Raw genomic sequence first — 22705 nt, forward strand, 5'->3', positions numbered from 1 at the left:
TGGCGTGAGAAGTATGGCGAGTGAGTATCTCTCATTATTTTTTCCTCTTCCTTTTCTTCTGTTGTTTGTAACTGCTAGATAAATATGGCCTGAACTGTTCCTTTTTATACAACTCGAACTGCTATGAATGCCTTATCTTGCTTCTCCTTCCTTTTGTTCTTGTGTGTGCTGCAGGAATACATTCTCAATGATACCTCAGCCTGATGGAAACGTAACTAACTTCACTAGGAATCGCATCTGGGAAGTTTTTTCACCTGGGCAAATGATGGAGGGTGATGTAATTGACTTCCTCATTGATGATTGGAAGCAAGATCCCGATAGAAATGCTGATTTCGCATCTGGGAAAAGGATATTGCTGAGTCCATATTTCATCACGGTAATCAATCGGATCGGTTTCTTTATGTTGAACAAGATTGTCTATTGTTTTTACGATTTTTAATAATAATTTGCTTGTTGATTCTTTTTCCACTGTCTATTTTCTATTTTTGCTTTTTTGTAGGTTGTGCTTGACTGTTCGTTTTACGAGGATGAAAATAAAGTGTTTAATGTGGAGAGTGCAGCGAGAGATTTCAAGAGCTATGTTAAAGCTAATGAAGACTTGCTCAGTGCCGACCTTGTGAGATCTACTAGCTGATTTTTGGTTTTTATTTGTTTGTTGTGATGCTGGTTTTTACTTTGAATATTTAACATCTCTTTTTTGGTCATTTGTTTTTAGATCATGATGCCTCTATTCAAGCCTATGGTTTTACCAAAGGATAGGAAAGTGAGCCACTATTCCTTATATGTCATGAATCGGTATCAAAGTAGCGTTGACATCCTTGACTCTTTACCTTATCCGAAGAACCACCGTCCTTCGAAGAACACCTATCACAAAGACTGCGAGAAGATTGTGAGTGACATTTATTATCTGTACTGGATTAATATTTCTGCATCTTTGTTTCTGCTGTTTCTGAGACCTAAAACTGTGTGGGTTGTTTTGTTTTTTTACAGATTTCTAGATTGGTCAAAGTAATGAAGGCTGTGTATGGTGATGCTCAGTACAATGCGAGCAAGCAGCCCAATTGGGAGCTGTTTGCAAAGAAACCAACGTTTGTCAAGGTTCCACTTCAAGGGCCGAATGAATGTGGCCATTATACTCTGAAGTATGCGGGATGCTATGATGGTGAAAAGATTGTTGAGAACATTCGAGATAATGATGTGGGTTTCTTGTTGAGCTTTTCACTTTCTGTTTTTGGCTTATTGTGCATCCTTTTTTTATGTGTCATGATTTTTGATAATTTGTTTTATTGTTTTGCAGCCACGCATTGTTGATTGGAACGCTGAGGATCTGTATAGAGTTGTGTTCAACCGTAATAACCATCTTATGGTGATGGAGCTTCCCAAGGAGGTTCAGGCTTTGGCTCCTGATGCATAGGATAAATGGTCATCATTTGCATAGTGAATTGGATAGTTGTGTGATATATCTCTTGAAAACATTGTAGGCTCTATTTTGTAGTGTTTGATGTCTTGTCGAGTACTATGTAATAACTAGTATATTTTGTGTTGTGTTTTAAGTGTGGCACAATGTTTCATCGGGAATTCGTTTTGGTTAAGTTTTTTTGTACTGAAGACTTATATAGTAGTTGAACTGAAAACAATTTTTTTCCAAGTGTATTTTTGAGTTGTTGCTCAGAAAGTGAGATTTATTTTATTTTTATGTGATTCCATCCTAACTTGGACCTTTATAGTTTCTGTACTCTCGTTTTCTTGTACTTATGATATAGTTCTGTTAGTACTGATTTGAAGTCTCATTCAGCGTAAGGCTTTCAAAATTTTAGTGCCAAATTTCTTTTTGAACTTCTTGAACTTTAGTAGTTGAACTTCATAGTAATACTTAAAGTACTGGTTTAAATTAGCTACGTTTAAGAGATATTCCTATTAAGTTCAAAACTATTTCTTTCTCAATGCATTAATTGGTATCATCATAGCACTTACCGAATAAACTTAGTTGTACTGAGATTCCAATTGTGCTAGTACTTTTGATTAATTATTTATTGTTTGTGTTGTTTGATGCTAGTATGTCTTCTGTTGTGTTTCTTGTGATTTTTCTCTTTTGTCGAACTTATATATTTTTGATTTAGTTTTTGGCCTTCTTTTTTTCTAGGCTGTGGTTCTTCTCGAGGCAATGTTTGGTATAATCCTAGCACTTGCTGTATAGACTAAGTTGTACTGAGATTTCAGTTGTATTGCCACTGTTAATTCTTAGTATGTCACTGTTTTAACGAATGCGAACTGAAGCTTCCCGTTCCTTTTTATATATTTGTACAATGAACGTACCGTGTGTTCAACTGTACCAGAACTTTTCAGTCCTAGGATGCTAGTGACTAGGAAATACGTACTGGTGTTTCTTTGCTTTTCCTGATGCAGTACTTAGTGAATTTCTAACTACTCTTTACCATGATGCTTTTTAGTACTGAATGTTGTCCTCCGCTGAAACTTAGTCTTTTTAGTGTTCGTCTGAAACTAAAAACTGATTTTTTTAGCGTGATAGTACTACCGTTCATGTCTAAGCTGTACTGAGCGTCGAAGGCTACTATTTGCTTTTGTCCTTAGTTAGTCTGCCACTTTTTTTTGTTTTTGCGAAAATATTCATGTGTTATTTTTTTTTCTCCATGAATAGTGCTGCGTGGCAGCCATCAAGTTTCAACTTCAACCTACTTCAACTTCAAATGATGGATGAACAAAATAGGAAGCTTGCAAACTTGTTGGACGACATAAGCAAACGATGTACTTGATAGACATAGGCAAACTTGTTCAAACCCTGACACACATAGCATAAGGTAGCTGGTTCAACATAACAAAAGCAAACTACAAATCTGAAACAACAATACTAAGGACACACACAGCATAAGGTAGCTGGTTCAACATAACAAATGCAGACTTTCATGCATCTTCATCCGCGAAGTTGCAGTGGTAGTAGGGGTCAGCCTCCTGCTCTTTTGAAATATCCCAACCTGTCACGATGTTGTCGATTGTCTTCCATGACTTGTACGTTGCGTACACATCTATTCCTGCGTACGTGATGAGGTTGTCTGGCAGCGGGCTGTTCCCCCACAGTTTGTGGTCTGCCCTGTTCATCTTCTTCTTCATGCCTTCGTAGAATGGGTGGATGACGCCGCCTGCAACATCGGCCAAGGAGTCGTAGTATTTTCTGGTCTTTGGATCTTTCCACTTGTGCTGCATGTCGATGAAGTTGTTGGGGTTGATTTCCAAACCAGACTCCTGTAGCATCCGCTTGTCACCTCCAATGCTGAAACCAACAAATGTGTACAATTTCTCCTCCCGCAGGAAGTCTTTGAGGCGCTTGGGCCTGCAAGGGGGGAGACACACATTGATAGATTAGTCTTCTTTTTTGAGGATTTAATTCTTCTGCTTTTTTTTGTTTTACAAGTGATAATCCATGAGGTAGATGCTTATATATTATGAGTCATGCATGAATGTAGTTCAGAAACTAGTACACAAAGTCCTGAAAATTAAATTCAACTACACCGTGTTATTTTTTCTTTTTTGCTATCTTCTTTGCTTTACCAAATGCTTCACCAAATTAGAGAATCATTTTACCAGAGTCAATGATAGATGCGCTGCTTGATTCAAGTTTAGTTTTCTTTTTTGTTGAATAAAAGACCCATACCAGTGCTTGATACATCTTTGTGCATTAATTCTATATCAAGTTCAAAAATTAGTTTGAGAAACATGTGCATCAAGATATGGACCTATACCACTTCACCAAAGATCTTTTAATACATCAATTCTATAAACTATACTAGTGCATCAGGATCAGAATCTATGCTAGTTCATCAAGTTCAGAAATTAATTTGGTGCATAAAGTTCAGAATGCTATAAACTTTTTTTCAGATGCTAATCTGGTGAAACAATCCACTTCACAGTTTCAAAAATGCACTTAACTTGATAAACATGTAATCGTGTATCCACTTCATAGACTATAGTAGTTCATCTAGTTGGGAAACAATTTTTAATTAAGTTTTTAGTGACTAGTACTGGTACAACAGATGAATGAACAGTAGTATGGGTTACCATTTTGTGGCTGCTGTGATGTGGTACACCAAGCAGAGTTCCTCGACGCACAACTGTAGGACTGCCGCCATCTGTGGAGGTTTTTCCTCGTCGGTGTACTCCACATCAACTCCGATGAAGCTCGGATACAAGCCGCCGCCCTTCATCCTGAGCCTGCTCATCATCTCGTCGGCCTTGTCTGGTTCGCTAGTGTAGACGATCTCCAGCGTCTCCTTGCCGTGGAGCTCAACCCCTTTGAGCGTTCTGGTGTAGTCGCGCTTCTCGCCGGGGACGTTAATGTCGACGAGGTTGCTCCTCTTGTCCGACGTCTCGGCATGATGACGCTTGGCAGACGGTTCCTCCGCCATGGCCTTCCTCCGACGACTATGGGCTTTGGAGAGAGCCGCTGGAGGTTTGTGTGCAGTGGAAATGGAAGCGGCAATGGTGCTATGTGGGAATGAGGGAGAGATGGAAGACAATGGGGTTTTTTTGCAGTGCGCCGACGGTGGTGTGTGGGAGGCGGTTCGTCAGGGGCGTGTGTGTAGTGGTCGTGGGGGTCGCCATTTGGAGTGCGTCATGGCAACCGCCCAGTGGGTGGCGCGGGTGGTGGCCTGGAAGAACTAACCGTCCAAGAAAAATGCTTTTTACTAGTGCACTGATTAGTCTTCTCAAGCTGTACTTATGATCTGCTAAATCCCACTTGCACGTCTCTGTGGTTGTGATGATGGCATTTTGCACTGTTTAGGTGACGTATGGATCTGTGATGTTTTTCCGTGTGGATGTTTAAGTATTGTTTTTCTATTGAAGCCTTTATACACTAGTGTATGTCAAAACATTTTTTCAGTGCTCTAGGAGTTGTTGCTCAAAACTTGTACTTATTTTATTTCATTTTTACGAGGAGGCGGCGGCGGATCCGTCGCCGGCCAATCACGGCGCCGCGGGCTCCCTCGCTCCGGCTGCCGCTGTCGCTCGCTCGCCCGCGACGGCTGCCTCCGGCGGTAGGAAGCGAGTCGGATTGGGGCTGGGTCGGTCGTGGACGCGTCACTCCTTATAGGGGGTGAGGGTAACAGAATAATATTCTGTTACCGGTAACAGAATAGTCCGGCCCTATATATATATAATCGAATGTCTTGCATGACCATTCACACATACACATGTATATATACAATTGGTATGTACAATTTCTCCTACAATTTGTAGATCATTACATGAAGGCATTTCTGCGGTAGCGGGTAATGGTATTCTCCTGTGGTATCTATGACATGGTCGAGCAAAAATCCCGCTATTTCCTCTTGAATTGCTCGTACACGATCCTGTGGTAGGAGCCGATTCCGCATCTCCTTCATCTTTAAAGAAGAGATCAAAATATGCATGTATTATTAGTTGTGTGTGTATATATTAGATAATGATGTAAAAATTATGAATAGTGTTCTGCTAAACGTACCCATTGGTATCTATCAGTTCTGCTCCTTTCAGACGTCATCATGCGAATATTCTCGCGAACATAGTATGCACATAAATCAGTCCCCGGCGCCTGCTTCGGGGCCTTTACGAGAATAGAATTCAATCAGATAATAATTAGTCAAGCATGATAATTAATAGTATTGAAACTAGAATTAAAGAGATGGTAGCTAGCTAGTACTAGCTACTTAATTAATTACCTTGGGTCGGATCCATTTCAGCTCTTTTTCCATGGGCCTTTCACCTGTTTGATGAACTTTCCCCAAGCCCTATCCACCGGCAAAGAGAATGAATAAATGAGTTATTAATTAGTTGATATCAGGAAATGCCGAACTAAAAAGGCCAACATATAGTTCGGTAATGATTGAAATTACCTGTTGACCATCCCCTTCACGATTTCATACTCAGTAACTGGTTTAAGTAGTCAGTCCAGTGCTTCAATTTTCCCTCGTCAACTTTAATAATTAACAAGATCAAGTGGAAATTGCATGCACACACGTTTGCATGTATAAATTAAGCGGGCATGTGCGTAACTCATCAACTACCCTAAACCCTATACACTTGCTAACATCTAGCTAGTAAGCAAAAACAGAATTTGTAGTATAAGACAGTGTGACTCACTCGAAGTTGTAAGGAAGTAGTATGTCTGGACATGTATTTAGGCGCTTCAAGAACTCTAGCAAGCTATTATCTATGTTTGTTCGATCCCATTCATGCGTCCATGTCTCTTGATTAATGGTATTTGGGTCAATGAACCCAATGTCATAGCATCCAGCTTTTTTCGTTTCATAGATCTTCATTCTACATAATACCACATAAAAGAATATAGTGAGGATAATTACAGGTAATGATCAACGAGCACTATAGCTAGCTAGAGACTTAATGAAATTACAGAAAGAAATCACTCACAGACAATAGCAACCGACGATAGATTTGTCAAGTGCGTCTTGATTGAAGAACTAAAATATTTCTATAAACTCAACATACAGAGCATTCTCATGGTAGTAATGCTCTGGCTTGACTCTCACCATGAGGGACTCTCGATTGGTAGTCTTGGCTTCTTTCATGTACCATTCATGCAATTCATACATTATCGTTGAGAGCTTCCTGACCTCCTCGGGCTTGACTATAGGTTCGCCGCGGGCATATTTCCATTTTAGTTCCTCCTCTTTAAACGTTTTCATGGGCTCGATCTCTAGGAGTTGTTCTACAGAGCATCCGATCTCTGCAGCCTACCTTCTATGATCGTTAGTTATTACCAGCTGATCGGTGCCGGTACTCGCATGTGTTGGTATAATGAATGGGGCGATCGATTGCACCGCCTGTTCTCCTAGCTGGGGAACACTTTTCCCGCTTTTTGGCAGCTGCTTCGCTCAAGCTCGAGCTCGACTCCTTTTTTGTGCTTGATATGCCTTCCTGATTTCGCGCTCATAGTCTGAGTCAATAGGCTTGGGAGCTCATGGTTGGGCCATACGAATGAAGTGGTCAACGACATGCTCAGGCACTTTCTCCTTCGGCGGCGGTGTCAGTTTCGATCCAAAATGGGCCCTCACTTGGGCTTGCACTTTGTCTTCGTATTCCTCCAGAGTCAGGTCGTAAGGCCTCTTCGGAAGAGGCTTGAGTCTTGGATCAAATTGGTATCTCTTGCCTCCTGTACTTGTACCGCTAGCCGCCGGAGCTGCGGCAGCTCTCTTCCGCTGTTGCTTAGGCGGCGGAGATGGCTGACGCAGTGCCAGACTTGGAGGAGGAGGATTGAGATGACGTGGTGCCGACCTTGGAGGAGGAGGAGGAATGGCCTGACGCGGTGCCGGACTTGGAGGAGGAGGAGGAGTGGCCTGCCGCGGTGTCAGTGGCATCGGAAAGATGATGCAATCATTTCTTCATAGAATGATACGATGTATGGCATCTCCCAATGTGCGCTTGTCGTCACCTCCAAGAATGTCAAGCTGTAGCCCCGAATATTGTGCCACCACTTCATCAACCGCGACACGAGCATAGCCAGCTGGAATCGGATTGCAATGAAAGGTTGCTTCAGGGGGATTCGTATAAGCAACGGCGTCCGCCACCTTCATGGATATGTTCTTCATTTTGAAGTGTAGCTCACAATTAGTGTTATCCATGATGTCATCCACAGGGTATCTATCTTGCAGTGCCTCATCGCCCGGGGAGAAACCCATGCTGCTTCTCGGCATTGATGGGATAGTGCTATCCAATGCTGGATCCGCTAGCTGCTGTCGCTGCAGAGACCCTCTTTCCTGGCTAAGTGAGTCCATCTGTTGCTGCTGCCGCTGGAATTGGAGTGCTAACTCCGCGTGCTTTGATTCTACTATGCGAAGGCGTTCTACTTCCTGCTTCCTCTCCTCCTCCTCCAGCTTCCTCTTCTTCTCCTCCTACATCTTCTTTCTCGCATGACTTCTGTAGTTAGCATTCCAGTCCGCAAACCCCTCATACCACGGAATAACGCATTTGCCTCGTGTTCTTCCCGGGTGTTCAGGATTTCCTAGGGTGCGCATAAGCTCATCGTTCTCTCTGTTGGGCGTGAACACCCCGTTCAAGACTCTTCTATTGTAACAAGTATTTTGAGGTCGGCTCCTTTAAGACGTGCCCGCTCCAAAACCTAGCCTGTATTTGGGTCCAACGCCCCCCATGCGCATAGAACCAAGTCCTGGACCTGGGGGTCCATCTAAATGTAACTGGAATGACCCCTGCATCCACCATCTGTTGCTCAGACTTATCCCACTTAGGCCGGACCACCGCGTAGCCACCTGGCCCCAGCTTATGGTAATGCTCCTTTTTCGCGGCATTTATCTTGTTTATTCTCGACCATTCCTGAGCTAATTCCGATTCCTTGAATTTCATGAAAGTGGGCCAATGATCTCTTTGCTTCTCCAGTGTTCCCGTGAATTCTGGAGTCTTCTTTCCTTCTTCGATGTACTTGACCCATATATTTTTCTTGTGGTTGTTGAATGCAACCGTCATCTTCCTACGAGCAGCGTCCTTGACTTTCTTCACATCTGCATCTGTGAAATGATCTGGTAGGGTGAAATATGACATGAGAGATTCTCAAAGCAGATCTTTTGCTCTTTGGTGAATGATACGTCTCCGTCATATCTACTTTTCCAAACACTTTTGCCCTTGTTTTGGACTCTAACTTGCATGATTTGAATGGAACTAACCCGGACTGACGCTGTTTTCAGTAGAATTGCCATGGTGTTATTTATGTGCAGAAACAAAAGATGAAGACCAGGGGGCCCACACCCTAGCCACGAGGGTGAGGGGCGCGCCCCTACCTCGTGGGCCCCCTGAAGCTCCTCCGACCTCAACTCCAACTCTATATATTTGGTTTCGGAGAGAAAAAATAGGGAAGAAGGGTTCATCGCGTTTTACGATACGGAGCCGCCACCAAACCCTAAAACCTCTCGGGAGGGCTGATCTGGAGTCCATTTGGGGCTCCGGAGAGGGGAATCCGTCGCCATCATCATCATCAACCTTCCTCCATCACCAATTTCATGATGCTCACCGCCGTGCGTGAGTAATTCCATCGTAGGCTTGCTGGACAGTGATGGGTTGGATGAGATCTATCATATAATCGAGTTAGTTTTGTTAGGGTTTGATCCCTAGTATCCACTATGTTCTGAGATTGATGTTGCTATGACTTTGCTATGCTTAATGCTTGTCACTAGGGCCCGAGTGCCATGATTTCAGATCTGAACCTATTATGTTTTCATCAATATATGAGTGTTCTAGATCTTATCTTGCAAGTCTATAGTCACCTACTATGTGTTATGATCCGGCAACCCCGAAGTGACAATAATTGGGACCACTCCCGGTGATGACCGTAGTTTGAGGAGTTCATGTATTCACTATGTGTTAATGCTTTGGTCCGGTACTCTATTAAAAGGAGGCCTTAATATCCCTTAGTTTCCATTAGGACCCCGCTGCCACAGGAGGGTAGGAAAAAAGATGTCATGCAAGTTCTTTTCCATAAGCACGTATGACTATATTCGGAATACATGCTTACATTACATTGATGAATTGGAGCTAGTTCTGTGTCACCCTAGGTTATGACTGTTACATGATGAACCACATCCGGCATAATTCTCTATCACCGATCCATTGCCTATGAGCTTTCCATATATTGTTCTTCGCTTATTTACTTTTCCGTTGCTATTGTTACAATCACTACAAAATACCAAAACATTACTTTTGCTACCGTTACCTTTTGTTACCATTACCACAACTATCATATTACTTTGCTACTAAACACTCTACTGCAGATATTAAGTTTCTAGGTGTGGTTGAATTGACAACTCAGCTGCTAATACTTGAGAATATTCTTTGGCTCCCCTTGTGTCGAATCAATAAATTTGGGTTGAATACTCTACCCTCGAAAACTGTTGCGATCCCCTATACTTGTGGGTTATCAAGACTATTTTCTGGCGCCGTTGCCGGGGAGCATAGCTCTATTCTTTGAGTCACTTGGGATTTATATCTGCTGGTCACTATGAAGAACTTGAAGTACGCTAAGACAACAATTTATCCCTCAACTACGAGGGGAGGTAAGGAACTGCCATCTAGCTTTGCACTTGATTCACCTTCTGTTTTGAGTAAGCTTGCGACACCTAAACCTGCTTCTGCTATTCATTCTGATATGTCGTATGTTATTGATGATGCCACTTCTGCTATGCATGATACTTATGATGAAACTACTTCTACGCTTGATACTACTATGCCACTTGGTGAATTTCTTGATGAACAACTTTCTAGGGTTAGAGAGAATGAAATTATTGAAACTGATTATATTGAAGATAGTGATGATGAAGACTCTCCCCCTAACAAATATGAATTTCCTGTTGTGCCTGAGGGTTATGTTCTGGATGAAGAATCTGCTAGAGCTATTCTTTCTTGTAATGATAGAAGCGATCTTAAGAAGTTATTAGCTAAATGGAAGCAGCAATCTCTTAATGCTAGAATGAAACCTGATCCTCCTTTTGCTACTTCACCTATATTTGTTACTGATAAGGACTATGAATTCTCTGTTGATCCTGAGATAATTACTTTGGTTGAATCTGATCCTTTTTATGGCTATGAATCTGAAACCGTTGTGGCACATCTTACTAAATTGAATGATATAGCCACCATATTCACTAATGATGAGAGAACTTGCTACTTTTATATCCTTCAAATATTTTCGTTCTCATTAAAGGGTGATGCTAAGATATGGTGTAATTCTCTTGATCCTGGTTGTGTGCGTAGTCCCCAGGATATGATTTATTACTTCTCTGCTAAATATTTCCCTGCTCATAAGAAACAAGCTGCTTTAAGGGAAATATATATTTTTGTGCAAATTGAAGAAGAGAGTCTCCCAAAAGCTTGGGGGAGGCTTCTCCAATTACTTAATGCTTTGCATGATCATCCTCTTAAGAAAAATGAAATACTTGATATCTTTTATAATGGACTAACCGATGCTTCCAGAGATTACCTGGATAGTTGTGCTGGTTCTGTTTTCAGGGAAAGAACACCGGATGAAGCTGAAGTCCTGAAGATATGCCAGAGGCAAAGAAATCCATGAAAGAAAAGGGTATTAAAGATGAAGATGTTAAGAATTTACCTCCTATTGAATAAATACATGGTCTTAATTTACCGCCTGTTGAAGAAACATATGATCTTAATCCCTCACCTATTGAAGAAACACATGTTCTTGATAACCCGACACAGGTAGTAAAGGTAAATTCTCTCTATAGATATGATAAAGCTGAAATTCCATTTGCCAAGTTTGCTAGCCCATGCTTAGATGAGTTTGATAAATTTATGGTTAAGCAAGAAGACTTCAATGCTTATTTTGCCAGAGAATTAAAACATAGTGCTGATATGCTTGAACACATGGGTGATTATATGGCTAATGTCAAAGATGAACTTAAACTTATTAGTAAACATGCTTCTATGGTTACCACTCAAGTAGAACAAGTACTTAAGGCTCAAAATGATTTGCTCAATGAATTAAATAGTAAGAAAAATGATTATGCTATTAGAGTGGCTACTAGAACTGGTAGAATGACTCAGGAACCTTTGTATCCTAAAGGCCACCCTAAGAGAATTGAGCAAGATTCTCAGAGAAATAATATAGATGCACCTAGTCCTTCTAAAAGGAAGATAAAGAAAACTGATAGGACTTTGAATGCTTCTAGTGAACCTATTGGTGAACCACCTGAGAATCCAAATGATATTTCTATTTTTGATGCTGAAACACAATCTGGTAATGAACCTGAAACTAGTGATAATGTTCATGTTGATGCTCAACCTAGTAATGATAATGATATAGAAATTGAACCTGCTGTTGATCTTGATGACCCACAATCAAATAATCAATGTTATGATAAGAGAGACTTTGTTGCTAGGAAACATGGTAAAGAAAGAGAACCATGGGTTCAGAAACCCATGCCTTTTCCTCCCAAACCATCCTAGAAAAAGGATGATGAGGATTTTGAGCGCTTTGCTGAAATGAGTAGACCTATCTTTTTGCGTATGCGATTAATTGATATGCTTAAAATGAATCCTTACCTAAGTACATGAAAGAAATTGTTACTAATAAAAGAAATATACCGGAAGCTGAAATTTCCACCATGCTTGCTAATTATACTTTTAAGGGTGGAATACCAAAGAAACTTGGAGATCCAGGAGTACCCACTATACCATGCTCCATTAAAAGAAACAATGTTGAAACTGCTTTATGTGATCTTGGAGCTGTGTTAGTGTTATGCCTCTCTCTTTATATCGTAGACTTGATTTGAATAAGTTGACACCTACTAAAATATCCTTGCAAATGGCTAATAAATCAACTGCTATACCTGTCAGTATTAGTGAGGATATGCCTGTTGTGGTTGCAAACATTACTATTTTAACGGACTTTGTTATTCTTGATATTCCCGAGGACGATAGTATGTCTATTATTCTTGGAAGACCCTTTTTGAATACTGCAGGGGATGTTATTGATTGCAACAAAGGCAATGTCACTTTTCATGTTAATGGTAATGAGCATACGGTACACTTTCCGAGGAAACAACCTCAAGTTCATAGTATCAATTCTATTGGAAAAATTCCGCCGATTGTTTTTGGAGGTTTTTAATTTCCTCTACCTACTGTCAAGAACAAATATGATATTCTTATTGTTGGGGATGTGCATATCCCCGTTGAGGTAACCTAGTGTTATTCAAAAATTCTCTGGTTCCATGTTATTCGGAATGAGTTTGTTAACAAGACTTGATCAACCTTGTTAATGGATTCCTTTTTATGATCATGCGATGGATGAAGTTAGAAAACACAACTCCCTGTACCCTCTTTTTACTTTCTATTATTAATAAAAATAGTATTTTCTGCTTGTTATCTGAATTATCTGTGCAATATAAAAATACCCCGAAAATAAAAGTTCTCCAAATGCCTTGAAATTTAAATATGATTTTTTTGGAATATTTAAGAATATTTGGCACTAAGAACACAGCAGTGGGGGCATCCACCTGGCCACAAGGGTGGAGGGCGTGCCCCCTGCCTTGTGGGCCCATGGTGACCCTCCTCCACTTATTCTTGCACCCACACACTCCTTCTTCCTCCCACAAACACCAATATCCAGCTCAAGCACGAGTTCTAGCTCATTTTGCTGCGATTTTTGATCTCCTTGCTCAAAGCACCTCTCACAAAACTGCTTTAGGGGATTGTTCCTTGGTATGTGACTCCTCCATTGATCCAATTAGTTTTTGTTCTAGTGCTTTATTCATTGCATATTTTTGCTTCTTAGGTGACCCTGTTCTTGAGCTTGCATGTCAAATTTATATGGTCAAAAGTAGTTTTGATGCATGATATTGCCTCTAGGCACTTGTAGGAGTAGTTGCTATCAATTTTGTTGAGTTTGGTTTACTTTTATTTTGAAGTTACTAAAAATTTCAGAATTTTTCAGAAAATAATGAAGAGATTTTTTAGGGGCTCATCGAGCCGAAGCTCAAAGGAAAAGCAAAATGAAGAGGCACAGAAGCCCAAATATAATCTGCCTCGCACCGTGGAGGTTCGGCCATGTGTATGGCCCTCCGATGATTTCTTGAGAGCAACCGGGATTTATGAGGATTTTTATGAATTGGTTAAGAATGCAGGCCTCACCGACTTCCTCCACGACCAACGCGAACAATATCTCTTACTTACCAATACTTTTGTGCAAAACTTCTACTATTATCCTAGGGAATCACCTCCTTCAGTAGAGTTTCATTTATATGATGTGGTTAAGAAGATGTCACTATATGAATTTTGCAGGGTTTGCAAAATACCTTTCGAGGGTAGCTTAGAGGAACCACATCGTAAAGATGTGGATGGGTTTATTGACACTATCACTGTAGGGGAAACTAGGAAGGTTTCCGGTGCAAGAATCACTAGCATACATTTTCCTATTTTACGCTACTTTGCAATATTTGATAGTCGTTGCTTAATTGGTCGTGGAAACCGTGGAAACCTTAGTGTTGCTGATATTTTTATTTTGTTCCATGGCTTATTCCGTGACGACTCTGTTAGTACGGGCGGTATTATTGCTAAACGGTTAAGTCTGAACCGTACAAAAGGACCCATCTTTGGTGGTATGTATGCTTCACGCCTTGCTGCACACTATAACATACCTATTAGGCACTATGAAAAAGAAGAAAAATTGTTGCCTACTGTTTATTTAGATTATAAGAGTATGGTAGCGCATGATTTTATTATAAAGAATAGGGAAGGGGAGCTGAAATACAAATTGTTCTTTGATAAACGTCATCCTGAGACTATCACCTTGCTTTCTCGTTCCTTGTTTGATTTATCTACAGGCTAGTACCTCGTCTCGCCGGAGGACATTCACGCCTACCAGAACCCTACATCAGCCATAGAACCAGAGTCAGAACCACAAGTTGATCCTCCACGATAGTCTAATTACCAGTGGGATCCGGAGATGATTGCCAACTAGTGGCAATCGGAGTCTTCCTATTCGCAGTACGACCCCAACTATCACTATGGATATCCGCCAGGCCAACCGTGGCCATAGACCAACCTAGGCCAAAAGCCTAAGCTTGGGGGAGTACGTATTTCTCACCAACATTACATTTATGTTCAATCACACATTGCTAGATGTCGGTGCTCATACTTTTTCATTGTATCATCCATGCTAGTTTATTTTCCTTTTCTTGCTTTCTTCTTGTGTGATTAATAAACCTTAAGAAAAACAAAAAAAATAGTTGTAGCTTTTTAATTAGTTTACTTTCAATGCTTGTAGTAGTAATTGAAAAGAAAACCCAAAAAGATTCCATGTTCTTCTTCTGCTTGTTGGGAGCTTTCTCGTGTAAATAGTTTTATTTCTTTTCTTTTCTTTGGGGGTCGATAGGAGAAGACCATGATTAAATTGTTGAAGTGGCTCTTATATGCATTATTGTTGATCTGACAAAAGAGCCCATATTGCCTTGTCTTCTCCTTCTTATTGAATGCTTGCAGATTCCAGCTTAGTCCAATGCACGCGCACTATTTTTATTATCCACATTGTTTGGTCGTGCAAGTGAAATGCAATTATGGCGATATATGATGGACTGACTGAGATGGAAAAGCTTGTATGAACTCGACCTCTCTTGTTTTTGTAAATATGATTAGTTCATCGTTCCTGATTCATCCTATTATGAATAAACATGTTTGCAATGACAATTAGATATCATAGTTGCTTATGCCATGCTTAATTAGCTAGGAGCTTATAATGGTTTACCTTGAGTGCCAACATGCTATTAAAATGGTTGTGATGTGGTATGATAGGGTGGTATCCTATTTTGAACGATTCGACTAGCTTGACTTGGCACATGTTCACGCATGTAGTTGAAACAAAATCAACATAGCCTTCACGATATTTATGTTCATGGTGGATTATATCATACTCATGCTTGCACTCAATGTTCATTGACTTTAATGCATGTTCATGGCTGTTGTCGCTCTCTAGTTGGTCGCTTCCCAGTCTTTTTCTAGCCTTCACTTGTACTAAGAGGGAATACTGCTTGTGCATCCAATCCTATAAACCCGAAAGTTATTCCATATGAGTCCACCATACCTACCTATATACGGTATCTACCTACCGTTCCAAGTAAATTTGTATGTGCCAAACTCTAAACCTTCAAATAGAAATCCTGTTTTGTATGCTCGAATAGCTCATGTATCAACTAGGGTTGTCCGTATCTTCAATGTTAGGCGGGTTATTCTCAAGAGGAGTGGACTCCGCTCCTCACTCACGAGAAAATGGCTGGTCACCGGGATGCCTAGTCCCATGTTTTATGCAAACTAAAACAAAATAATTGCAAACAAAACTCCCCCTGGGACTCTTGTTAGTTGGAGGCACTCGTTGTTTCGAGCAAGCCATGGATTGATGCTTGTTGGTGGAGGGGGAGTATAAACTTTACCATTCTGTTTGGGAACCGCCTATAATGTGTGTAGCATGGAATATATCGCCATCTCTTGGTTGTTATGTTGACAATGAAAGTATATCGCTCAAAATATTATTCATATCTATTTCAAAACCGAGCTCTGGCACCTCTACAAATCCCTGCTTCCCTCTGCGAAGGGCCTATCCACTTACTTTTATGTTGAGTCATCACCCTCTTATTAAAAAGCACTAGCTGGAGAGCACAGCCGTCATTTGCATTCGTCACTATTAATCTATGTTGGGTGTGACTATGATTGGATCTCTTTTACCATGAATTACAATGTCTAGTCAGTCCTTGATCTTTAAAGGTGCTCTGTATTTATGTTTTGCGGTCTCAGAAATGGCTAGCGAGATACCATCATGTTATATCACATTATGATTGTTTTGGGAAAGTGTTGTCATTCGAGTTTTATTATTATTGCTCGCTAGTTGATTGTGCCATTGATATGAGTAAACATGAGACCTGAGCATTATTGTGAATATGGTTAGTCCATAATCTTTGCTAAAAACTTGAATGCTGGATTTACATATTTGCAACAACAAGAGCAAACAGAGTTTGTAAAAGTTTTTCTTTATCGCTTTCAGTTTATCAACTGAATTGCTTAAGGACAAGCAAAAGTTTAAGCTTGGGGGAGTTGATACGTCTCCATCGTATTTGTCGGCGTTCTGGGAACGGGGGTCCCCAGACTTGCCTGCCTGCGGCCTACGGCGTGGCTCAAGTGGGGGCCCAGCACGGCCCATCTTCATCAACTCAAGCTCAAGACCCTCGCGAGGGGCCAAGCCTCACGGGGCGGACGACAGGAAGCTTCCTCAAGAGCAGCCTCATCAGGCAGGCTCGCGAGGAGGCGGAGAGATCAATGCAAGGGTACCTCGCGAGGATCCCGTGACGCAAGCCATGACGATCGAGACCGGGCGGGCGCCAGGCGGGCGCCGGCCTGCGCAGTGTCCTTGTTTCCCCTTTGGTGCAAAGGGGACAAGCACAGGCCAAGGTATCAGGCAAAGGTTACCATGCCGGTGCAACGAGACCAAGACCAGCCGGACGGCCGGACGGAGGTCACCATGGAGCCCAAGACGGCGTCATCACCAGTGCTTTTGGCAGCCGAAGACCACCTTTGGTTAGGATAACTTGTACTAGATGGTCCCCTTCAAAATGGCCGATTGTTGGCGCCCTTCCCGCTCAATTATTCTGGGAGAGGCCCAGGGCCTCTATAAATAGAGCTAGCCACCACAGAGTAGAGAGACGGCTAGAGATCTGGTAGAACCCTAGCAGAGAGAGAGAAAACCCAGTAGAGACTAAGTAGAACACACCGCATCAGCTCAAGAACACCCCTCACGAGGCTGTTCTTCCCTTGTACTGTTCATCATCAGCCCCAGAGGCAATCCACCACACCACACACTGGAGTAGGGTATTACACCACAACGGTGGCCCGAACCAGTATAAACCTCGTGTCTCCTGTGTAGTTCATCATTTTCATCTTAGTTCGCACGAGAGGATCGGACGTAGATCGGTAGGGGAGAGATCTCCGCGCGCACCCCAGTGTTCGAACCTCAAGGGTCTACCGGAACCCGAAATTCGACATTTGGCGCGCCAGGTAGGGGTGCGCCGGAGTTCCCTCCCGACGGTGCGCTCTCAACCAACACCGCGCCCTGTCCTCATGGCGGACAACGCTCCGCCCGCTCCGGCAGCAGACGCCAGCGCTGAGGCCAGGGGGCTCCAGGCCTTGGCCCCCGCCTTGCGACGGGCACAGTGGCCGCACAAATTCAAGCCCGAGATGCCGCCGCGTTATGGCGGCGCGACGGACCCGCTGGTTTTCCTGCTGGCGTATGAGGACGCCGTCCTCAAGGCCAGGGGCGACGAACGGGTGATGGCCAACTGGTTGCCCATGGCCCTCACCGGTGTCCCGCACCTGTGGCTCCTCCACCTACCGATAGCTTCTGTGACCTCTTGGGAGGAGCTACGCGACCTCTTCCTCGTCCGTTTCACCGCGCCAGCACCGCCCATCGTCGCAGCTCTCCTGGGTGGTTCCCAAGCACCACCCTCGAGCCACCACGTCAAGCCATTCACCTGTCAGATCAGAGCTGCATCCAAGCGCCAAGGGGCTCCTCGGGGCTGGGCGGCGCCAGAGGCCGATCTGACTTTCGGCACGGATGATCACCCCTTCAACCCCTCCGGTTCGGGCGCACTCCCGATGCTGTGCACCCCCACCATCTGCCAAGTGGCCGTCACCAAGACCCTCATCGACAGTGGTGCCGACTTCAACGTGCTCTCGGTGGAGGCCTTCAGCCTCCTTCACGTGCAACCGGAGCGGCTCCAGCCCAGCAGGCCCTTCTCAGGCGTCGGAGCCGGTTCCACCGCCTCCTTGGGGAAGATCCGCCTCCCAGTGACCTTCGGCACCTACGACAACTTCTGCACAGAGCTGATTGACTTTGACATCGCCCCCATCGGCCTCCCCTACAACGCCATCCTCGGCTACCCGGCCTTGGCCCGGTTCATGGCGGCAACTCACCCGGCGTACAACCTCATGAAGATGCCCGGGAGCAGCGGCGTCCTCACCGTGCCAGGAGACGCGAGGGATGTGCTGCAGGTGCTCCAACTCGCCTTCAAGGCGGCCACGATGGCACAGCCCACCAGCACCGACGCCCTTGAGCCCAAGGGGGCTGCGCCGGCTAAAAAGAAGCAGCTGTTCACCCAGGACAAGGCGGAAACCAAGCAAGTATCGGTCGATGAGGACGGGTCCACCGGCGCCACCTTCACCATAGGGGCCAACCTCGAGCCCGAACAGGAGAAGGCCCTGATCGGATTCCTGCGCGTGAACAAGAAGGTGTTCGCGTGGGAACCTGATCAGTTAGCAGGAGTCCCGAGAGGTGTGATCGAGCATCACCTCAACGTGTGCCCCAACGTACGCCCCGTGAAGCAGAAGGCAAGGAGGCAGTCTACTGAGAAACAGGATTTCATCGTTCAAGAGACCCGGAAACTGGAAGCGGCAGGGGTTATCCGCGAGGTCCGCTACCCCGATTGGCTGGCTAATCCTGTTGTCATGCCAAAGAAGGGGGGGGGGGGGAGGAGCGCATGTGTGTCGGTTTCACCAACCTCAACAAAGCCCGCCTGCAGGACCCATTTCTGCTCCCCCGCATTGACCAGATAGTCGACTCCATCGTAGAGTGTGACCTATTGTGCTTCCTGGATGCCTTCTCGGGCTATCACCAGATCAAGATGGCGGTGAAAGACGTGGAGAAGACTGCTTTCCTAACCCCGTGTGGGGTGTACTGCTATACGTGCATGCCATTTGGGTTGCGCAATGCAGGCGCAACCTTTCAACGGCTGATGCACATCGCTTTAGGCCAGCAGCTCGGGAGGAACACCGAGGCTTACATCGACGACATCGTGGTGAAGTCTCGGGAGGCAAAAACCCTGATACAAGACCTGGAGGAAACCTTCACGAGCCTCAACGAAGTGGATCTACGGCTCAACCCGGAGAAATGCGTGTTTGGAGTCCCCTCGGGCAAGCTCCTGGGCTTCCTAGTATCCCACAGAGGCATAGAGGCCAACCCGGAGAAGGTCAAGGCGATCGAGGACATGAGCCCGCCGAAGACCCTCAGGGAGATGCAGAAGCTCACTGGGCGTGTAACCGCGCTAGGGCGCTTCATATCCAAGCTAGGGGAGCGAGCACTACCCTTCTTCAAGCTTATGAAGAAGAAAGGCCCCTTCGAATGGACTGAAGAGGCCGACAAGGCGTTCCAAGAGGTACCTTACCAGCCCACCGGTGATGGAAGCCCCCCGCCCTCAGGAGCCCCTAGTGCTCTACCTTGCGGCCACGCCCTACTCCGCTAGCGCAGCCCTGGTGGCGGCCAGGGAGGAGCGCCGGGCCAAGGCCGCATCAACTGACCAGGCTGAAGCGGAGCCAGGCCAGGAGGGCCTCGCGAGGACCGTGACCACAGCCAGAGAGGGGCAGCCGTAGCAGGAGGGCGCACCCGGGGCAGGGGAGGCCCCTTCAAACGATCAAGAGCTGGGGGCTCCGTTGCCTCAGGAGACGCCTCGACCCCTGGAGGGCGCAAGCTGCGTCAGCACCCTCAACCTCGTCGAGCACCCCGTGTATTTCGTCAGCACAGTGCTGCGGGACGCGAGGGCGCGGTACCCCATGCCTCAAAAGCTCCTCCTCGCTCTATTGGTGACCTCACGCAAGCTGCGGCACTACTTCCAAGGCCACCCCATCAAGGTCGTCTCGGCATACCCCTTGGAGAGGGTACTCAGGAGCCCCAACTCAGCTGGAAGGGTCGCTGAATGGAACATCGAACTGCAAGCATTTCAGCTGGAATTATGTACGACCAGGGTCATCAAGGGAGCCGCACTTGCGGATTTCATGGCAGAATGGGCAGAAGCACCGGGTCTCGAGGCAGGCGAAGACCGGTCACTTTCCCCAGGAAGCGAAGCACCGGACGGCTGGGTCATGTACTTCGATGGGGCGTTCTGCCGACATGGTGCGGGAGCTGGCGCGGTGCTCGTATCCCCCACTCAGGACAAACTCTATTACATCGTGCAACTCTGCTTCCAGCACGGAGAGAAGGTCTCCAACAATATAGCAGAGTACGAAGGCCTAATAGCAGGCTTGAAATCCGCGATCGCCTTAGGGGTAAAGCACCTCACCATCAAGGGCGATTCACAGCTCCTCATCAACTTCTCCAACAAGATATATGAGCCAAATGACGAGCACATGGAAGCTTACCTCGCTGAAGTCTGCAGGATGGAGAAACAGTTCTGGGGCTGGAGCTGCAACATGTGCCTCGCGGCACCAATCAGGAGGCCGACGACATTGCCAAGAGGGCTTCTAGGTGGCTAACGCAGGAACCTGGCGTCTTCGAGGAGCGGCTCTTCAAGCCCTTGGCGATGCCGTCACTGTCGGGCACGGCGCAACCAAGGGAGGAGCCTCCTCAGCCGCCTGCCTCGGGAGGTCCGGTCTGCGGCCCGGCCTCAGGGGCACGCCTGCTCCTGGCGTTGGAGCCTCAGGAGGGATGTTGGATCCCAGAGCTCAAGGACTACCTGATGCAAGGGATTATGCCGGAGAATGAGGAGGAGGCGGAGCGTGTGGCGCGGCAGGCCACGGCTTACTGCATCCAGGATGGCGAGCACTACAGGAAGCGGCCAAATGACGTGTCCCTACGTTGCATTTCCAGGGGGCAAGGAAAGGAACTACTGGCATACATACACAGCGGAGACTGCGGGAACCACTCATCGTCGCGAACCCACATCGGCAAGGCGTTCCGCAGCGGGTTCTACTGGCCCACAGCACTCAACGACGCCGTTGAGCTGGTGAAGGCTTGCGAGGCCTGCCAGTTTCATGCTAAACAGATTCATCAGCCTGCGGGGGGTCTGCAGACCATCCCCCTCTCATGGCCGTTTGCAGTGTGGGGGTTTGACATTCTGGGTCCGTTCCCTCGGGCGCCAGGGGGCTATCGCTACCTCTACGTCGCTGTGGACAAGTTCACCAAGTGGGCCGAGGTGGAAGCTGTCCGCACAATCCCTGTAGGTTTGGCAATCAAGTTCATCAAGGGCCTCGTGAGCCGGTTTGGGGTGCCTAACCACATCATCACTGACAACTATTCGCAATTCACCAGTAATCTCTTCAAAACGCACTGTGCTAACCTTGGAACGCAGATATGCTACGCTTCGGTAGCACACCCCCGGAGCAATGGCCAGGCTGAACGAGCCAACGCCGAGGTCCTGAGGGGCCTCAAGGCCAGGACCTTCAAGAAGAAGCTGGAGGTCTGTGGCAGGGGCTGGTACGACGAGCTCCAGTCCGTGTTGTGGTCAATCCGCACGACAGCAACCAAGCCGACTAGCGAGACCCCGTTCTTCCTCGTCTACGGGCCAGAGGCTGTTCTCCCTCACGAGGTCAGGTGTTGCTCCGTGCGGGTCCTGGCATTCGACGAGGCTCAGCAGGACGCCATGCGGGGGACGGACCTCGTGCTGGGGGAGGAACGTCGTCGGGAAGCCGCAGTGCGAGCGGCAAGGTATCAATAGGCGCTACGATGATACCACTACCGCAACATCCGCCCCAGGACCCTTGAGGTAGGGGATATCATGCTCAGACGGGTTCTCTCCAGGGAGGGGCTGCACAAGCTCTCTCCCATGTGGGAGGGTCCGTTCAAGGTTGTTCATGTTTCCAGGCCTGGCTCCGCGCGCTTGGAGACTCCCGAGGGAGTACCCATCCAGAACGCATGGAACATTCAACATCTCCAGAGGTTCTACCCCTGAGCGAGGCCTAGCGCCTAGGAAAGGCCCGGTGCCTGTGAAGAAGGCGAACGCCTGTGAAGCTATCGTGTTTTGGGAAAGGCCCGGTGCCTGTGAAGAAGGCGAATGCCTGTGAAGCTATCACGTTTTGCGAAAGGCCCGGTGCCTGTGAAGAAGGCGAATGCCTGTGAAGCTATCGCGTTTTGGGAAAGGCCCGGTGCCTGTGAAGAAGGCGAACGCCTGTGAAGCTATCGCGTTTTGGGAAAGGCCCGGTGCCTGTGAAGAAGGCAAATGCCTGTGAAGCTTGCCGCCTGTGGCACTCTCACGTAATAATGAGTGGGGTTGTACACGCCCTGGAGTGTCCGGAGTGCCGCCCTCGGGCCTCGGGGGCTCCCGCCCACGCCCAGTGGTAGCACTTAGCTCCGCGCTGGTGAGAAGACGTCGAAGACTAGAATAGGTGCCGGACACGGCTTTCCCATTTGCTTTCTGCAGTTGGC

The sequence above is a fragment of the Triticum urartu genome, chromosome 1, assembly GCF_003073215.2.
Source record: "Triticum urartu cultivar G1812 chromosome 1, Tu2.1, whole genome shotgun sequence".
NCBI classification, from domain to species: domain Eukaryota; kingdom Viridiplantae; phylum Streptophyta; class Magnoliopsida; order Poales; family Poaceae; genus Triticum; species Triticum urartu.